The following is a 20,391-nucleotide window of genomic DNA, read 5'->3' as shown; positions in this document are numbered from 1 at the left end:
GCTTCATTTGGTTTTGATTTTCGTTTCCTTTTTCCTTCAAGGTGAAGAACAACCTGGTCATCAGAATTTCAGCCTTCCTCAGTTCTCCAGAGCGCCTGACCATAAATGTCAGCAACTTCCCTTTTTTGATCGCTCCTTCCCCAGGACCTTTGTCCATCCAAGCTAATTGGGTCACTGCAGAGAGAGAGGCGGAGGGGCGTGGAGGCGGGGAGCGTAGATCCAGTTCGAAGCCCGGCTCCGCCCTTCACTTTGTGTGACTTCGAATGGCTCAGCTTACCTTCTGGGTACCTTAGATCTCTTCTTTACAAAATGCTGCAAATAATGTCGCCACCCTTAAATCGTTACCGTGACTCTTAAATGAGTTAATACCCTCACAGCGCTTGGCATGTGGTGGGAGGAACATCTGTGTTTCGGTGTAGATCTACACACCTGTCCCCCGTGCCTGTTTCTGGCGCTGCAGGAGCTGTTTTACAGCTCTCGCCTGCAGGCGACGGAGACTGATGCGACACAAGTGTTGTCCGCAGACGTGAAAATTGTCCCGTCATTGATGCTGCCAGAGTAAGGACCACGGGGAGCGACATCTTGGCTCTTCTTCCTTTCAGTGTTTCTGTATTAAATTGAGTGTACAAAGGGCTCATGTTTCTTTACTGGTCAAATCTGTCAGGCCTTGTCCGACTTTCCAAAGTCTATCTGCTTGTCACTGTAGCTCTTTCTACCATTGGGTGTTATTTTTGTTAATAGCCTACCATCTTGTACCTATCCTTTTTGGTGTTTTCTGCGGCAAGATTTATGATTGAGTGATAGGGATGACCTGAAATAGAGCATACAAACATCTGTGCCCTCCCAGCCTGTGTCATCCCAGCACGTCTCAGTGAACTACTGCTGTGTAACACGCTACTCCCAAACTTAGCGGCTGACAGCAACACACGTTTGTTATCTCAACGTTGATGTGGGTCAGGACTTCCGGCATAGCTTGGATGTTTGCATCCTCTGGCTCGGAGATGTATACAGCTCTGTGATCAAGGTATTGACCAAGGCTGTGGTCTCATAGCAAACTCAGCTGGGGAAGGCTCACTCCCATGGTGGTTGTCAGGATGGGTCCCTCAAGGGCTATTGAACTGAGGGGTCGGTTCCTTGAGGGATATTGGCTGGAGGCTGCCCTCAGTTCCTTGCAATGTGAACTTCTCTACATTTGCTTGATCAAAGTATACAAGCTAAGAAGGCATTAAAGACAGTCTACCAGCAAGATGGAGCCACAGTCTTTTATAACTTAATCACTGAAGCGACGTCCCATGACTTGACCACATTCTCTGCATTCGGATCAGATCACTAGGTCCAGCTCACGTTCGTTAGGAAGGGATTATGTGGGGATGTGAATGCTAGGAGGATGGGAATCATCAGGAGCCGTCTTAGAAGTCTGCCTGTCATACAGACAAATGTGAAGCAAATGTGATGGGGCAGACAAAATAACCATAACCCCTAACTCCCTAGGTTTCACAAGCAGAGGTACAAGTGAGGTAACATTATTATGGTGTCCAAATATAGCTGGATCATAGTCCCCACCTGCTAACACCATGTCTTCAGCCTTCCCCTCAAAGTCAACCTTGTTCATTTCTGAGAGTCCACCAAGCGTATCTCATATGGTCTCACATAGTCTCAGCCCACCTTGGTCGTCGGCTACAACTTTTAAGAACGGCGCCCAGGCACTGACATTAGTGCTAGCACTCTCTTGCAGAAGTATTCCCAGAGATGGAGTTTCTTTCAGGCCTCATTGCACTCTCGAAGCCATCTACAAAACAAACGCTTGACAAAATGCTCCCTACCTGCTCGAGTCACGACTTACATACGTAAATGGTGCTGCTTATTTCCCAGCGTTCCTGCTGTGTAGAGCCCCTCTATTTGGTCAAACCCCCTCATTCAGGTCAGTTTGGGGAATGGGGATAATAGCATCCTCATTGTCTTTTGATCGCTGTCAAATCCACTCTCAGATGCTCAAAAGTTCCTCATAGGTTCCCTCACCATTTCCCATCTGTGTCAGTACCTAGAGGCAGTTGTAAATGTTTAACAATTGGCTCTTTAGGAAAAAAATAAAAGCCCTGATTTGGAGCATTTGCCAGTTTCCATGGTATAAATGCTCCCACCATAGATGATTACAAATGACCAATGTGACATCAGCGAACGTGGGGTTGGGAGGATCTGTGTGCAGTCAGCTCTGTGCAAGCCAATATAAGCTGGCTCCGGCGACCCATTGTTTGGAGGGCCAGTAGCCCAGGAGACAGAGCCGCGGTAGGAATGTGAGCCTCGACGAGCTGGAACCTCACCGCATACTCCACACTGATATTTACTTCCACCTGATAAGGTGTGAGATTAAATCACTTTACTGATACTCTAGCCAGGACTCCGGAACTGTTATGCATTTCTTTTACGGAAGTCGCTTCCATGGCAAACTGGACCTAGACCTCTGTATCCTCAGAGAAAAGTCTGAAGTACTCAAACAGCCCCCCCCACAAAGTTATAGCCCCTTTAAGATCCTGTTTCCCAAGATCCTCGTGGACTTCAGGCTATTTCACAGACTTGGGCTGTTCCTCTGGGTCTTTGATCTTTCCCCCCATGATCTATATCCCTCCACGTTGGCCCGGCTTGAAGGACTGAGTTTCTACCCAGGTTCTTCTTCATTGATTCTAGCTAGGACCCTTTTTTACTGTTAAGGGACACTACTACCCCCCATATAAAATGATCCAATTTCGTTTCCTGAGGCTCTGTTTTGCCCCTTTACAATGAATATAATCATGGACTCCGAGGTTCTTGACACACAAAGCTAGTAGAGATTTTGGAAAGAGTCAGGCAGATATGCCCTAATAATTCCATAGACACGTGACCTTGGGTGGATCACTTAGCTTTCCTGAGTCTGAGCATCTCTGTATGTTTAGTGGAGATGAAAATACCTACTTCCTAGATCCGTTATGGGTTATAAATCAGAGGATGGACATAGAGCACCAGGCACAGAGTAGGTGCTTAACAAAAATATCTCTGAATACCCCGTTATTGCTTTTATTGATTGCATACACATGTTCTCAATCTCTTTCTCTCGCACCCTCCATCTTTAAGCATGAGTGAATCTCTGTCCATGGACACGAGGTTAGGGTTGGGTTGGATGGGGCTGAGTTGACCTGTCTTGGGTTGATGGTCAAGCAGGAGACAGAGAGAGCTCTCAGCCTTGTAAGGAGGCTCAAGGCCTCGTACCACGTTTACTTGTGTTTTTTAAATACATGTTTGTGTTAATTTCTCGAAATATAAAGGTGTAACCTGCTCATCTTAAGAGTAGAAAAATACACAGTCATGTATTTTAAAAAGCTAATTATCCACTCCTTCCCCTTTCCTATTCTTCTGTTGAAACAATGTGTTTATCTTTCTGTAACTTAGACATGCTACACAAACATAAATGCATATATTAGGGCTTTCCTTGATGCTTATTTTTATAGAATGGGTCCCTAAGATGCATTACTCTGCAACTTGTTTTTCTCACTTAATAATTCATCATATGGACATTATTTGGTGTTTTTTTTTGTAGGCTCTCAATACGTAGTTACTGAAATATTCATTTGTTGTAACAACTTTACTGAAATATAATTCATATACTATACAATTAACCCATTCACTATGTAGAATTCAATGGCTTTTAGTACATTCACAGAGTTGTACAACCATCACCACAATCAATTTTAGAACGTTTTATCACTCCCCAGGGCACCACCATACCTCTAGCAGTTGCCTTCCATTTCTTTCCACCAGGCCTCTGCCCTCACCAGCCCTAGGCAACCACTAATCTACTTTCTGTCTCTAGAGACTTGCCTGTTCTGCACATATCCTATACATGGGATCATATAATATATATTCTTTTGTAACTGACTTCCTTCCCTTAGCATGTTTTCAAGGTTCATGCATACTATACCATGGATCAGGGCTTCATTCCTTTTTATGGCTGAATATATTACATTGTATGAATATACTTCTTCTGTGAACATTGCATATATCATTTGCTTTTTTGAGGGGGGGGAAGAGGGAGAGGAGAGAGAAAATCGTAAGCAGGCTCCGTGGCCACTGCGGGGCCCAACACAGGGCTCAATCTCATGACCCTGAGATCATGACCTGAGTTGAAATCAAGAGTCAGATGCTTAACCGGCTGAGCCACCCAGGAGCCCCTATCATTTACTTTTTAACCCCCAATTTTCTGGTCACCTGTTGACCTCTTTCTCATGCCACACTCCACGTTCCAGGAATGCCTAGTCCTCAGCAGAATGCCGGAGTCCCTAATTCAGGGCTGTGGGCTGATGACCAAGCTTCTGTTATATACTAGGTCTGCATGTTTTACAGCAGATGATGATACCGGACACTAACTTTGAAAATAACAACTTTTTTTTCTCTAATAGCAAAAATAAATTCATTTCATGATATAATCAGAAGATACCCTGAGGTAAAAAATAATAACAATCTCAGCTCTGTATCTTCAGTACGGATCTCTTTCCATAACAAATATCTGGCTGCCTGGGCCATCTGGATTTCCTATAGGCTTCTCTAAAGAGCCTGTCCAAGATGGCGCTCATCACAGTCCCTGACACTCCCTCCTCCACAAATGCACTCTGACTCCTGCATTCCCTACCCGGGTGGAAGGCACCCCCATACCTACTGCCACTGAGTCAGAAATCTATCTATCCATTCCGCATATGATCAGTTACCCAAGGCATGTCAAGCTCTCTGAAATAGTTCTCTAATTCCTCCTTTTCTATTTATCCTCACTGCTACGACATCAACTCAAGCTTTCACAATATCTCCTCATGCGCCATGACCTCCTGAAACACAGTGTTCTGTGTTTCTACATTTTCTTTGCCCACGGTATCCCTCCCCCTCTCAAGTGCCTGGTTAGTGTGAAGTCAACTTTTAAGACTCAACTCAAATGTCACCTTGTCTCCAATGTCTTTTTCTCCCTTTGCCTTCAAATCAAGTGAGTTGCCCTTTTTACTCCTTGGCACACTGCTCTTACTTTTACTTCAGCACTTACCATGTTCTGGTATAGTTACTGGTTTGTCTCTTTCTGCTTTCATTTGATTCTGAGAGTCTTCTGTTTTTTTAGTTTTTATTTTTTTAATTTTATTTTTTTTTATTTTTTTTTTAAGATTTTATTTATTTATTTAACAGAGAGAGACAGCCAGTGAGAGAGGGAACACAAGCAGGGGGAGTGGGGAGAGGAAGAAGCAGGCTCATAGCAGAGGAGCCTGACGTGGGGCTCGATCCCACAACGCCGGGATCACGCCCTGAGCTGAAGGCAGACGCTTAACCGCTGTGCCACCCAGGCGCCCCTAATTTTATTTTTTAAGGATTTTATTTATTTGATGGAGTGAGCATGAACGGGGGTGGGGTGGGGTGGTGGAGGGGCAGAGGCAGAGGGAGAAGCAGACTCCCCGCCAAGCAGGGAGCCCGATGCCCCTACATGTTCCTGGATCCCAGGACCCCGGGATCATGACCTGAGCCAAAAGCAGATGCTTAACCAACTGAGCCATCCAGGTGCCCCTCTTCTGTTTTTCAAATCACTGTAGCTCACACATTATTAGTTGTAGACAAATATATGTTTAATAAATGAGTGAATAGCTATACTCTTGTATATAAAGAAAAATTTGGATGAATGATTAATTTTTCAAATATATTTGAGGACCTCCCCTCCTTATTAGATCTCATCTGTTCATTTGTTATATGTCTTACATTCAAGGGTACTTATATAAATATATGACTGTTTTCATCTATGCTTTCTCCATCTGATTTGATAAATTTTAATGATTAAATTCTGAATAATTGCAGACACTCCTTGAAATGTGCATAATAGGTCCATTAATAGTAATATCTAATTAAAGAATATTTTTTAAATGAGCAAAGTAATAGAATAAACCCATTAAGTTCCCATTAAATCCGTCCATAAAAGTGAACACTTTGCATTTGTTAAGGGTTCCTTAATGAAACATCATTAACCCAAGTACTTCAGAAATTAATATGAAGGCCTCTGCACAGAGTAATGTCTTTCAGAGACGTATGCCTTGTTAGGTGGCCCCACGGTCAGAGCTCATCAATTCCATAAGTTGATCACACTGAGAATCAATTTAATGCTTTGCTAAATATTAATAGAAAAATATCATTAGAGTTGTATACATTATTTATTGATCTAAAGAGATAACATCTCTTCCTAGCAAAGAGAACTTCAGAATTCAAGTATTAGAGCAGATTTTGAAGTTTTTGTAGAGGAGAAAACAAAAAGGGTAAGAAAAAACGAGGAGGAGATACTAAATATTTAAACGTATATGGGGCATGTTTCCCATCGCGCAGTAATGGTGACGAGAAGGAAAGAACAATTGACTTGGTCTCTTCCGTGAAAGAGAACGCTAAGCAAAAATACTACTCCGTTACTTCTGTATCGGGAGAGCAAAGTTCACTGCTCTTTGCCCTCAAAGCTTCCACTGACGTGTCAGAAGAATTTCGAAAATTCTGATAAACTCACCGCGGCTCTGGAAAGAGACTTGGGTGTCACTAGCAGATCCTGCGTTTTCAGGACTATGTGAAAAGTTTAAAAATACAGTTGGACTGCTAGAAAAGCAAAGGTGAAAACCCTCGAAGCCCCGGGGGCAGATGAGGAGACTGCAGAGAAGTGAGCACGTGGGATTTCACGGGAAAGTTCCATGCTGCAGAGGCACTAGGGAGTGGGAGAAGCTGAGCAGGTGGCCGGTGGCATAACCGGAATGGAAGTAAAGAGTTGGAGTTTGTCCCTGTCCAGGTAGCCTTTCAGCCATGGTGCCAAATGAGACCCTCTGGGCTGCTTTTTATTCAAGGTAGCTACTCTTTGTAACAAGAATCTAGTCTGGGCCAGCTGTTTTGTAACTCACTTTTGAATGATTCAGAGCTGCTTCTGCTATTAAACAACAGACTTACTGAAGGAAGGCCGTCCGAAATTAATCCCCAATTGCTTGTACAAAGAGCACGGAATTCAGCCGAATATAGCGCTCTCGGTTTGAACACAATTGGAGTTTTTGTCTAATCTCCCTTCATCCAGTAACCTAATCTCTCACCATTTCCAGGAATGTCTCTTCCTCATTCGACGTTTCTAGGAGTTTGGGTGATAGCACTTGAACAATGTCTCCTTTAAGTACTATCCTCTTACCTAATTTGTGTTAAAATCCCGAATTTGATGCCCTCCCTACACTATTCCCTATAGGCTCTAGGGCCTGCAAGAGAAAGTAGATTTTTCTCTCCTCTCTGACACTTGCCATAGCTGCATTAAGAGGAAAAGAGTGAAATCTGTTTGATCTCAGAGACATGCTGTTTTGTGGATAATGAAAACAAATGAAGCATAACAGTTAATTTTGTTCTTTCTATCACAGATGGGGTCTCCTGTTAAAGAAATCTCTCAATCAAAGAGATTCTTTTATTTGCCACTGAAGGCCCAGAGAATTAGACGGCTAACTGCTCACCCTCTCTGTTTTCATTTAGAGATAGACCAGTAAAGACAAGTTGTGTTTGCTGCCCGACTTCCATCATTCTCTGAGCTTGAGACATTTTAAAGTCCGAGAACTCTGATCACCATTGCATATTTTTAAACAACAAAAGCCAAGAAAATTATTGTCCTTTATAGTCTGTAACATAGATACCAGCACAGGATAAAACAAACACTAGAGACCTTCATGTTCTCAATGGTTTGTCTGTCCCAAATTCCAAGGTCGCGTTTTCTTTTTTTTTTTTTAAAGTCAGTGCAAAAATAAAGGAATTGCCACAAAGAGAAATACGAAGTATCTACAGCAGAAGGGACGCTCAGGGAGTCACGGAAAGGGCAGCGGTGAGGGGTGAGCTGCGTGTCTGCGGATGGGTTCTGAAATAGGAATTTCGCCCTCAGAAAAATTCTTCTAGAAATCGTTATGAATCTCTTTTGCAAAAGCTTAAAAACAATGACCTCAAAGCCAAAGTTAGATGTCTTTCAGAGACAGAATATTTTCATTAAAATGACTGTCATTTTTAAAAATCGAAGGACAGTTGATTTGACAACTCCATATGCTATGCTGTGCTCACCATGAGTGCTCCCTGTCGCTTTTTGAACGTCTTCCTCATGAGTCCTTTATCATTTGAATGACATTGTGGAGAGATGAGCGATCTGGGGGGTCTCAGGTCACGTGACTTGTTCGTATCAAACACAGGCATTCTTCACGTCTAGGCTGAGAGGTTCGGCACCATCCCTGCTCACCACGAATTTACCGGGACTCTCCCTGATGTTTCCCTGGGGACCCAGCAGCATGCACAAAGAACGATGCAAAATCATATGTATTTGTGAAAATCAGATCACACAGAGCATAACGGGCCGCAATCACTTGGCTAATTTAACCATATCGCATGCTTGCCCTTCCAGGTCAGTGCGTGCGGTTCTGATAACGTTCTTTTTAAAGCCTGTGTCATATTCACTCACACCAGTGATTCCTGAGGTCGGGGGTTGATTCGGGTCCCCAGGTGACAGCGGGCAATGCGTGGGGACATTTTTGTTGGTCATATTTGGGCACCAGGTGCTGGTGGCTTCGAATGGGTGGGGGCCAGGGGGGCTCAGCGTCCTCCAGTGCACAGGACGGCTCCTGCCACCAAGAATGATCTGGCCCAGAGGTCAACAGTACTGAGCTTGAGAAGCCCTGAGAATAGATGTAGCACAATTCGGTGAACAAATTCTCTCTCGGTGGACATGGGGAGTAGTCCCAATCTTATCGGCCATAGTAGCAGTGAGTAAAGGTTCGAGAAGTTCTATGCTTGTGCACCACTCCAAATACTACTTTAGGAGAAATACCTAGAAGGATCATTTCTTAGTCGATGATTAGGCCGCTAACTTGAACTACGGCAGGTCATGTGAATTGACATTTCGTCCTAGGGTACATGAGGCTCCGTGGGGCGTTATCCGCCTTTTAAAGCTTTGCCAAGATTTTTGATACATGGCTCTCTGCTCCTTTATCGTCATTTCAAATATATTGTTAGTGACTCAGCCATCTCTTCAAATGCTATTGGACTTGGCGTTTTCTTCACAGTCACGAATTGTCTGTTCATGTCCTTAATGAGTTTTCTATTGAGTTCCTTATTACATCTTGATTTGAAAAGCTTCATCTCTTGTATGTATCGGAAATATTTTTTCCTAGTTTTTCATTTCTCTTTTAACAGTAATGGTTTTTGGACATGTGAACATGTAACATTTTCATAAAGACGAATTTATCCTTATTCAAATACTTCCTCCTGGAATTTGTCACATTTTGAAATGTTTTCCCCACTATACACCTATGTTTTCTTCTACTCCTTTTCCACTTCCTTTGGAGTCTGTTTGTCAGTTCGTTTTACATTTCATCCTCTCTGCCTCGCTGGAACTCACTTCTGTGTAAGTGTTAACCCACTGACTCTCCTGATACAGTCACCGCGGCTTCACAGGAACTCCTAACCTCGCCATCTGTAATCCATTCTGGAACGCCAGCCGAGCTGGTTCATAGCATCATCACCCACACAGAGGAATGACGATACCCAACACTGTTAAGTGTTAAGCTTATTAAGGTAAAGAATTTACAAGACTTCACGTTGGTTTTGTATTTCATATTATTTTGTTTGTCTATGCTATTTCATTTAGCTACATTTCCTATTTCCTTTTAATTTGTCATGGGAGTAGAGTGATATACTAGTTTCAGGTGTACAATATACTGATTGGACAACTATATAGTTACCCCCGTCACCATATAAATTTATTACAATGTTATATTCCCTATGCTGTACTTTTCATCCCCATGACTTACTCATTTTATAACTGGAGGTTTGTATGCCATATTGTTTTATTTGATCTTCATATGATGCCTTTAAAGCAAGCTGCATTATCCCCACTTTATTGATGAGGCACGGTGACGGCTGTCAGCTTGGCTGTTCATTTCTTGAGAACAGCAGCTGTGTTTTTTCCTCCCTCTCCAGTGGCAGGGACATATCACCTATTGGATAAATTCTTGGTTGGCCCAAGGACACACTTGACTATGTAAAGGAGATGAGCAGGTTAACGGGCTAGGTGACACTTCTCCTATCTACTTGATTTAGCAAGAGCTTACCCCAAAATATCATCCTTGAGAGAAATTGTCTGTAAAATACAAGGTCATTTTGTTCCCTTCCAGTTGATCTTTGTATTATCTATCTTTTCCTGGCTTTTATGTATGTATAAATTGAAGATAAAAAAAATTTGAAATTGCCCCAAATTAAGGTGAGCATAGGATATGGATGTTTACAGGTCAATAAATAATGTTTCTGAGACATTTGGAGTCCATCAGCTCACATGTTTTGGCAGGGCTCAAACACTAANCTGCTTTTATGTATGTATAAATTGAAAATAAAAAAATTTGAAATTGCCCCAAATTAAGGTGAGCATAGGATATGGATGTTTACGGGTCAATAAATAATGTTTCTGAGACATTTGGAGTCCATCAGCTCACATGTTTTGGCAGGGCTCAAACACTAAATTTACTGCTAGCACTCGAAACAAGATACCTTGGTTAGAGAGAAAGAAGATGGGATTTTTACCCTAATGGACACTGCTAGTAATTTTATTGGAAAGCATTTCTACTTCAAGAAAGACTGTTCAGTACCTTTGCAAGTGAATTGATATGATCTAATGATCAAAAAACCCCTCTTGACTGTCATGTTCCCAGAAAGCAAATTATTTCTTGACTGCTGGCCCACCTGTAGGCAAGTTCCTAGGTTATTTAAAAATACTTACAACTGCTTTCCCCTAGAAGAACCAAGACCAGGGCCGCAATGAACATGGTTCTGGAAACAAATGGTGGTGTTGGTGTCCTTAAAAACAATTCTGTCCACTTGGTCGAAGGGATCATGTGTTCAACCAGCAAGCATCACTGCAAAAATGATGAGCAGAGATTTTCAGAAGCCTGCTCCTTTGACTTGAGTTCGAATGGCCAGGGCCGTGACTGGATAGATTCTAACTTTGTGAGTGGTCAGTGCTAGAGCCATTTTTTTTTTTTACCAAAGAAAATTTTTCTGTGAGAAAATGCCAGAAGCACCTCCAAGCAGAGGCCTTTTTGTATTCATGGCTAGTTGCATCCGTAACCACCAGACAGGAGATAAAAATTTATAAAACTACAGCCTTGGGGATATAACTTTATCCCCCAGGTCTCCTCAGGGCCCCAGGTTTATATAAATTTTCCATCACACTCTCAGCCAGCTGTTCAAAGTACAAGAATCTATTTCCCTGATGCGTAAGGAATCTCAGGGTAGAAAACATATTCAGAACAAAATTACAGAATTGTACTTCTTCCTCAATAAAAATTCATTTCTTTCTTTACTTTCACAGAACATCGATAGCTGAGTCTAAGTAAGTTTCCAGTCCGGTGTCCTTAAGAAAACAAGGTCTCTGAGGCGGATTTGGGACATAAGGCGAGGCTTTGTTTGAAACTGTCTTTCCCATGCCCGTTGTTTCAGTCGGTACTTTTGTCTTCTGTACATCCTGGAGACTCCAGTCTTTCAGATTTGCCTTTTCTTTGGATTTGCTGCTCAGTTCATTGCCACCAGGAGGTTGTTCCCAGTTCCCAACGTTAGTCAGTTTGCTGGTTTGTGCTTGCCACTTCTGGCCTTTGCTCTGATCCAAAGTCTTGGTCTGAGCTTAGCCCTGGATGGCAGCCGACCTGGAGGGCGGGCGCAAATGGCTGAAGATTAGACAGGGAATGTCAATTACAAGCTGTGTTTGTGGTACTTACATTTTCAAGCAAGAGAATTCTGGTCCAAACTGGCAAAGAAAGGAGATTTGCTAGTTATTGTAAGCTGAAATTAGTAATCAACACTTTACGAAACAATGCCACATGTATTATTTCACTTTATCCTCAAATAATCCTCTTAGGCAAACTTGGCAGTCCCCTAGATTTCAACAAGGCAAGTGCAGTTCCGAAGATGGGTTGCCAATGACCACATGGCCACGAGGTGGCGCAGTGGGATTCAGATCGAGGCTTAGGATCTGCTGATCTACTACCCCTCCTTGCCACTCCCAGGTGGTTTTAAGTGAGGATTGAAGTGGGAAGGAGTAAGCAGAAAATGCAGAATGAGATGGGAGGGAGGGAGGAAGACCCTGGCACATTTCAATTAAGGGCAAATTTTATAGAACTGGGTAAAAAAAAAATTGAAGGGAAATCCCGAAGAGCAGAGAGGGAGAGGTTGCTGCGGGGATCTGGCTTTCCAGAGGGAGGGCACTGGGAGAGAAAGGAAATGGTGCCACCGACAGGGGAGAATGTTCCAAGGGGTCAGTCCCCCCTCTTCACGGTTGGATCTCAGACTGTCGTGCAATGATCCAAGAGACTCTGCCTGTCCCAATGTGCTTCCTACATACGGAGTTCTGTTTGCTTCCATCGACATAGGTCTCTGTGGGTTCCAGTGTGAAAATATGGTATCCTATTTGCAAAGACAATTGTCTGACGTCACACAAACCATTTTCAGAACCCAAGGGCTCTGGTCTCATCTCTCATAATAGAAACACTTTCATTTAGAAGCAAAGAATCCAAGTGAGAAAGGGCAGAAAGGAGTCACCCTTTATACTGAATTGTATGAAACGAGTTTGGCTAGTCTCCTGAACTTTCCCAGGGCTGCCTTCACAGCTGACGACAGCTTTTGGTTTTCAAGTTTCATTTTGCTTGAAAGGCAAAAAACAAAAACAAAGCCCCTTTCGTCCCAGAGTTGTAGTCAATTCAGGTTGAGTCTTTTCTGCTGCTTCCGTTTTTCTGCCTGTTGATACGGTTTGTGGTCAGATGCCAGATTAAATAGTGGACGTGCATCTTGAAGATCTCGTAGCTACAAAGAGATTGTGGGAAGATGGAGGAGCAGAGAGAACTGGGAAGCAGTTGTGTAAGCCACCCACATGATACCGCATGGCTAGGTGAATCGTGTGGCATATTTGATGAAATCCCTTTCCAAAATGAATTTTTCTCTACTCATCCTGTGCATCTTTCAGGACCGGAGCTAGAAGGCCTGATAGGAAAGGGCAAGCCTTAAGAGCTCTTTTGGAGGGCGATGAGCTTGAGAAACATGCAGACCCCTGATGCAGGGCTTGGAAGGCGCTGAGGAGAGGGGAAATCACAACAACACAAAAATCTTGAGGGCTGACCAGGCTGTGTGTGTGTGTGTGTGTGTGTGTGTACATAGAGGAGACTTCCTTAATCTCTACCCTGCTCTCGAGTGACAAAAGCTGGTGATCCGGAAGTGTCAAACATACGCATGTGCTATAATTTCAGCTTAGAGGAACTCAACTCTTAGGATAGGAAGCTATTCCAGGGACCCGAGCACATAGATTCACGTTAATATACACGGATTCTCCCATCCGCAGGTCTGTCTCCAGACCTTTAGCGTGGACATCTTTACTTATTTTCTTAAATGTATTTGCAGTGTGGGTTTGATGAAGGTGAGCATTTCAGAAGTATTCCCTGAGAAGAATTTTTATATATTTGTCTCACCGAAACTTAGAAAGCTGGTCAAGAGAAAATCTATAAAAGGATGATAGGTCCTTATATACTATGTTTTTGAGGAGCCTTTGGGAACAACTTCCAGTTATTTTTTGAAATTATATCCAGTCATCGGACTATGACCTTTTCTGTTAGCGGTTGCCATCTTAGTTTCCGATTTTAAAACACAGCTAGTGAGTCCAGAGAGACAGGGAATCTTTCATTGCAACAAAAATATGTGATCCCCTCTCTGTGCCTAACCCTGGGACTCACATTGCCTAAAGCAAAATAGTTTTTTCACTTAGAGTGATTTTTTTTTCAAATTTCATGAGAAGATTACCACCTAAGATGCTAAAGGATAAAAAAAGCTACACCTTGTGGCTTTCTTGAAGTGTAGCTTTGTAGATTGAAATTCTTTCCAATTCCTTTCTATAAAAGGCCGTCGGACCTCGAGCAGAGGTGGGAGGGAGGAGGCCACACTGAGAGGCCCCGAAGGGCAGAAGTCATGATTATATCTTGACTTTCACGTCAGCAGAGCCCAGGATGACCTGGCACTTGGAAGACTTCCTCATCGGGGCCTCTATTAAAGAAGGGAGGGCGTTACCATGCGAAGATTACTTATTCTCTGTTCTATTTTTGTTTCTCAGCTACCTCTTTAACTCTCTAAGTATCGAACATTTTTTTTTCTTCTTCCACCTTCTGGAATCCTTTCTCTCCAGCTTCTGTTACTGCTTAGTAACAAACCGCCCCAAAACTCAGTGACTTCAAGCAGTCATCATTTTTTCTATGTGGTTTGGGTGCATCTAGCCTGGGCGAGGCTGGTATCCAGGCTCCAGCTTCTGAGCTCCAGGTTCCAGACTTCAGGTCCCAGGCTCCGGGTCAAATCTAGTTCTGCCTGGCAGTCCTCTTACCTGCCATGGACCAGAAGTTACCCAGGGCGTGTGGTGAGCTCAGCACATCTCATTCAGGGACCCGAGATGAAGAGGCAGTGTGTCTGTGGGGCGTGTACTTCTCATGACAGGGCACCGGGCTGAAGAAGGACAGCTTGACAGAGCAAACACACATTGAGCCTCTGGTTGAATCATGTCTGCTCTCATCCTATTGTCCCAAGCAAGTTGCACAGCCAAGCCCAAAGTCTGGGGTGCAGAGAAGCAACTCTGGCCTTCAGGAGGATTTGTGAAGGGTGAGGAGGTATAATGTACCCTCAGAGGAGTGAAGAACTGGGGACAAAGAATTCAACCTTCTGTAGACAGGAAGTGTCACAGTGTACAGAAATAGTTTGGTTGCCTCTATATCTATTTAATGTGGACTGAGGAACTTGAACCCAATTCTTGCTCACCTCTGAATTTCTGCATCTAGCATAAGACTTGTATTGATCTGAGGTACCAGATAGATTATTCTGGAAATAAATTGCTCAATAAATTATTTCAGAGCCAAAGCAAATAGAAAGGATGGAAATCTCTCACAGCTCCGTTTAAAAAGAGAGAAAGTGAAAGAAGAGCAAGAAACAGCTATCCCTTTTTGCTGGTGACTCTTACAGGGCTTTTTTCATTTCTCCTTTATTCATACTTATTTCTTTGGCAAATGTTAAGTTTCCTTGGTTCTGAAGCTATTGGTTACTCTTGCAAAAGCCCATCATGGCAGGCACCGTCCTTACTCTGATTTTCATCTCCCTATATTACCCAACACCTGTGTGGACACTTGCTGTTTTCGTTTTCATAAACCAAACAGTAGTGTTCCCCAGGAAAACACATTTTTGGTTTTTGGTGAAACTTCTTGAAAATTGGATGGCCCCCTAAAATAAGATGTGATTGTCTTGAGGCTTTTTGTTTTCCCATCAAACGGACAAGAAATGGAAATTCAGGCATTCTGTTTTCCTCTGTGATCCCGGGCCTCGAAATGTGTTAACGCTGACGGCAAAATAGCAACTAGATGTCCCCCCTTGATATTATGTATATGAGGCTTTTGCCACAAAGGATGTCAGTTGAATAAAAGGAACAGTTATCTATGCAGCACGTACTTTTTCTTGCCACAAAGTATTCAAAGCCTAATTGACCACATTCATCTTGCAAAGCCCTACCTTTGTCTGGGAGGAAACACCATCGGGGCCCCACATTATCCCCTGCGCATTCGATAATCTTGTGTCACCTGGGGTAGGTATGGAACAGGTGGTCCTCAGACGTCCCTGTGCTCATTTCCAGAACCTGCGAATGTGTTACCTTACGTGGAACAAGGGACTTTGCCAATGTGGGTTGGTGAAGGACCTTGAGATGAGGTAATTATCCTGGGTTTTCTGCATGGGCCTGATTTAATCACAAAGGTCCTTACTGGAGAGAGTAGGGAGGGTCAGAACCAGGGCAGGAGATCTGGTGACAGAAACAGAGGCTGGAGATGTTATGCTATTGGTTTGGAAGATGGAAAAAGAGGCCATGAGGCAAAGAATCCAGGTGGATTCTCGAAGCCGGAAAAGGCAAGGAAATGGATTCTTCCATGGAGTTTCCAGGAAGAATGCAGCCCTGCTAATGAATTTTAAACTTCTGATCTCCACGATAAATTCTCTAAAAGCCTGAGGACTTTTTCTGGCTATGAAAGCAGACTTGTTCATGCACCGGGCCGGCCACGTGTGCCAAGCAGTTGAGCCTCTAAGAACGCCCTCAACCATTGACTGACAAAATGAACACGCTGGCTTCCTTGCCCCTCAGGTCGGACGACTCCGAGACATGTTCTAGATGTTCTCTGGCAGTCTCAAGTGGAGAGAGACTGCTATGCCCCTGGCAGTGAACTACCCAATGACCACATTGTCTGTCTCCCCTTTCCTGTCTCCTTTCTCCACTCTCCTACCAGTGTTTCTGGGGGATTGCCTCCCTAATATTTTACAGGTCTCGGAGTCCATTTTAGGGGATCACAGCCTAAGACACCCACACACATGCCTGGAGAATTAGTGGGGTGAGGAGGAAGGCATGGCTGGGAAAGAGCTTGATAAGACAGCTCTCCGAGCCCAGATAGTTGTATGCTTGGGGCCCTGTCCAGTAGGGATGAAGGGGTTTCATAAAAAATCTTCCTGGTATTTTTGGGAGAAGACAGAGCAAGTTTTCATCTGTAAAAAGTTTGATAAATAGGGAGCTATAGAATGACAATATAAGATTACTTGGAGTGCTTGAAAAGGAAATAATTAACTTATTTTAAAATTTGCTCATTAATCTTATGATAGTAACTTATCCCATAAGATTTCTACAAGCCTTTTAAAAATACAACCTGCCACGCATAGGTGTTGTTTTCTTCATAGGTCAACGAGAAAACAAAGATAATCCCCAGCTAAGTGAAATAAATAGGCAAAATAACTGTACTATTGCGGGTTTTCACTTTGCAAGTAAGTAAAATGGAGAGGTTCATACATAGATTCTGAAACTGGCCTGTGAATAATAACGTAGGGTTTATCTCAGGCAATCCAAATGCCACCTTCCGAGCACAGTTCCTATTGTGTGAGCGCTCTATCACTCACGGCGCAGGAGTGCTAATGCTACCGAGCCAGGGGTGTGGAGTGTTCCAGCACCGCTCAGAAAAAGCAGCCTTAACCACCATTCTTTTTTTTTTTTTGAGTTGGATTTTTTTTTTGTTAAAATAATATTTTTTTATTATATTATGTTAGTCACCATACAGTACATCCCCGGTTTCCGATGTCAAGTTCGATGATTAATTAGTTGCGTATAACACCCAGTGCACCATGCAATACGTGCCCTCCTTACTACCCATCGCCGGTCTATCCCATTCCCCCCACCCTCCCCTCTGAAGCCCTCAGTACCACCATTCTTTCAATTACTTCATCTTGTCAGCAAAAGCAGTTGGCAACTTTGCTCTTAGCAGGAGAGCTGCTGTCATTATAAAGGGATTTTTCTTATTTTCTTAAAATTTTGGAATGAGGCCCGTTGCTTCTTCAGGGTTAGAATATTTTAGCTGCAAGATGTCAGTAGTTTGATTTAAATATTAAACGACCAAAACATGATAATTGTAAAGCTTAAGAAAGTAATATTTCTATTATTGCACTTGATAGCCATCTAGAAATCTCTCCTGTTTTAAATGGCTGATTTAAATATTTGAGAACCTTTATCAACAGGTTGGAGACTAATAATTAGAACTTTCAATATGTTATTTTAATATTCACTATAGAGAAAAAGGTACATTTATGTAAATAATTCAGAAGAATAGAACCACCCTTTTACAGAGATAAATGTATTTTTTACAGAGATATTTTCCGTTTGTTGATTTGGATCTCTTTTAAAAGAAAGAAAATGGTAAAAATAGCATTAAATCTCTTTCCCTCTCTCTCATTCTTTTCTCCTTCTTTTCCCCGACGATGGTGTATCTGATTCCTATAAATGCTTGTATGCTTTTACTTTCATGTATAGATCCTTAACATAACGTACGGCTTTGTATGTTTTAAAATGTCCACCAACCGTGGTTTATTTACGCAATGAAGTTCCTTTATTATAGTTAAAGTGACTAAACTTAATCACTATTCATTTGAAGTATATTTGAAAAACATAATATGAAGTAAAGATAGGCCTTTAGTAGCGCTGTCCAGTGAAACTTCCTGTGATGATGGAATGGTTCTACGTATGCACTGTCCGCTACACCACATGTGACTAATGAGCACTTGAAATGTAGCTGGGGAGATGGAAAAATTCAATTTTTTCAAAGAGGGATAAAGAGCTAGAGTGCCTGTGCACACACACCGGTGGAGGGGGCAGAGGGAGAGGGAAAGAAAAAATTTTTAAAAGATTTATTTATTTATTTGAGAGAGACAGAGAGAGAGAGCATGAGCACGAGTGGGGGAAGGGGCAGAGGGAGAGAGAGAGAGAGAAGCAGACTCCAAGAAGCGGACTCCACACCGAGCACGGAGCCCAACCCGGGGCTCGATCCACGACCCTGCGATCATGACCTGAACCAAAACTGAGAGTTGGACGTTTAACTGAATGAGCCACTGAGGCGCCCTTGAAGAATTGAATTTTTTATGCCAACTGATTTAAATTTAAATAGTCACATGTGGCTAGTAGCTACTGGCTAGTGAAGTGAGGAGTGCCTGGCACAAAAGAGCCACTTGACCACTACTCATTGAATGAATGGGTCAATCGTTTTGTGTATTCCTCTAAGGAACGTAGAGTCTAATTATTAGACACAGAAGAGCCCTTTCAGGGTTGTGAACAAGGAGGCTGACGAGATAAATTTTGCATTTTAGAATGAGCATGCTGGCAGCCAAGGGCAGGAAGGATGCAAGTGCCTGAGAGATCGGGAGATCAGTACGTCCATCCTAGCAATAAAGGGTGCAGACTTAAATTATGAAGACGTTGGGGATGCAAGAAATCCTTGAGAGCTTGGGCATTCATTAAATATGAGGCATAAGGGAAGGAAAGGGAGTTTCCGTGTGTCTCCCCATCCCCTAAAGCAAACAAAGCCTTGGGTGCTAGCAGTATTTGGGAGATGGTTCCAGAAAGTACAAGTGAGGGAGGGGACATATGAGCCTGAGAAGGATGACGAGCCAATAAAGGGTGAACTAGGGATCAGGCTACTGTTGGGGGGCAACTGGGACTCAGTGCCACTGGGACCTTCTGAGGAACTGTGTGGAACCTACCTCACAATTAGATGATGAGAAGGCAGGGGCCTTTACTCACGTCCATCCCTTATAGAGGGTTTTCCCTGAGGCCGTTAGCTCCCCTGCGTGTCTGTGTGAGGCGTCTGTGGTCCGGTGAGCTCCTCTATCGTCAGAGGACGTGCTCAGACAGAGAAGCAAGATGCGGCGGCTCCAGGAGGGAAGCTGTCAGGCAGCCAGGAACCATGTCCTTCTGTGGTCGCGCCGAGGAATGTAGAAAGGGGCATTGACTGCATCTGTCCCAGATGGTTCAAAAGATACTTTGACGATTCTGGAATGGTGCACTATTCCTGAGATTGGTGGGGGGGGGATGTTCAGGAAGATAGGGAGAACTTAGAAGCAGGTGCCGTGCCCCACTTCTTTGGCATTTTCACCCACGTCTCCCTTGCTTCACAATGGGTGTGGCAGGGCTGGGTGGGCAGTGGCACCATCATGGCCCCATCACCCAAACTCTCCCTACGGGAGGTGATTCCAGGATGAGTTAGTGTTGTTGATTATTCCCACATCCTCTTTCCTAACATCCAGTATGCTTGTATTTAAATAGGGAGATATGATGCATAGAATTCTAAAATGGTCCCTAAGAGTCCCACCTCCTGGTGTCATGCCTGTATAATCCCCCCCACCTTTTGAGTGTGGGCAGGACATATGACTTTGATGCAATATCACTGCCAAAATTCACCTATGTTATATGGCAAAGGTAAAGAGATTTTGCAGATGTAAAAGAGATCCCTCATCAGTTAACTTTGAATTAATTAAAATTCAGATGACTTTGGATGGGCCAGAGCTAATCAGTAGAGATAGAGAGTAGAGATTAGAGAGTTTCTACTGCTTGCCTCGAGGACATAAACTGCCATGTTGTGAGAGGGCCTATGGCCTATGGAGACGGCCACTTGGCAAGGACCTTAGGGCAGCCTCGAGGAGCTGAGAATGGGCCCTACCTTAGAGCTAGCAAGAAAATGGGGGCCTCAGTCATATAACATCAAGAAAATGAATTCTTCTAAAAACCTGAAAGAGCTTAGAAGTGGATGCTTCCCCAGTCGAGCCTCCAGATAGGAATGTAGCCTGGTTAACACCTTGATTGAATCTTTTCAGGATTCCAGACGCAGGACCCAGCTAGGCCGTGCCTAGACTCCTGACCCTTAGAAACTGTGAGATAATAAATGTATGTTGTTTTAAGCCACTAAGTTTGTGGTAATTTATTATACAACAATAAAAAAA

Source organism: Ailuropoda melanoleuca, chromosome X, assembly GCF_002007445.2.
Source record: "Ailuropoda melanoleuca isolate Jingjing chromosome X, ASM200744v2, whole genome shotgun sequence".
Lineage (NCBI taxonomy): Eukaryota > Metazoa > Chordata > Mammalia > Carnivora > Ursidae > Ailuropoda > Ailuropoda melanoleuca.
This window is presented reverse-complemented; position numbering follows the sequence as displayed.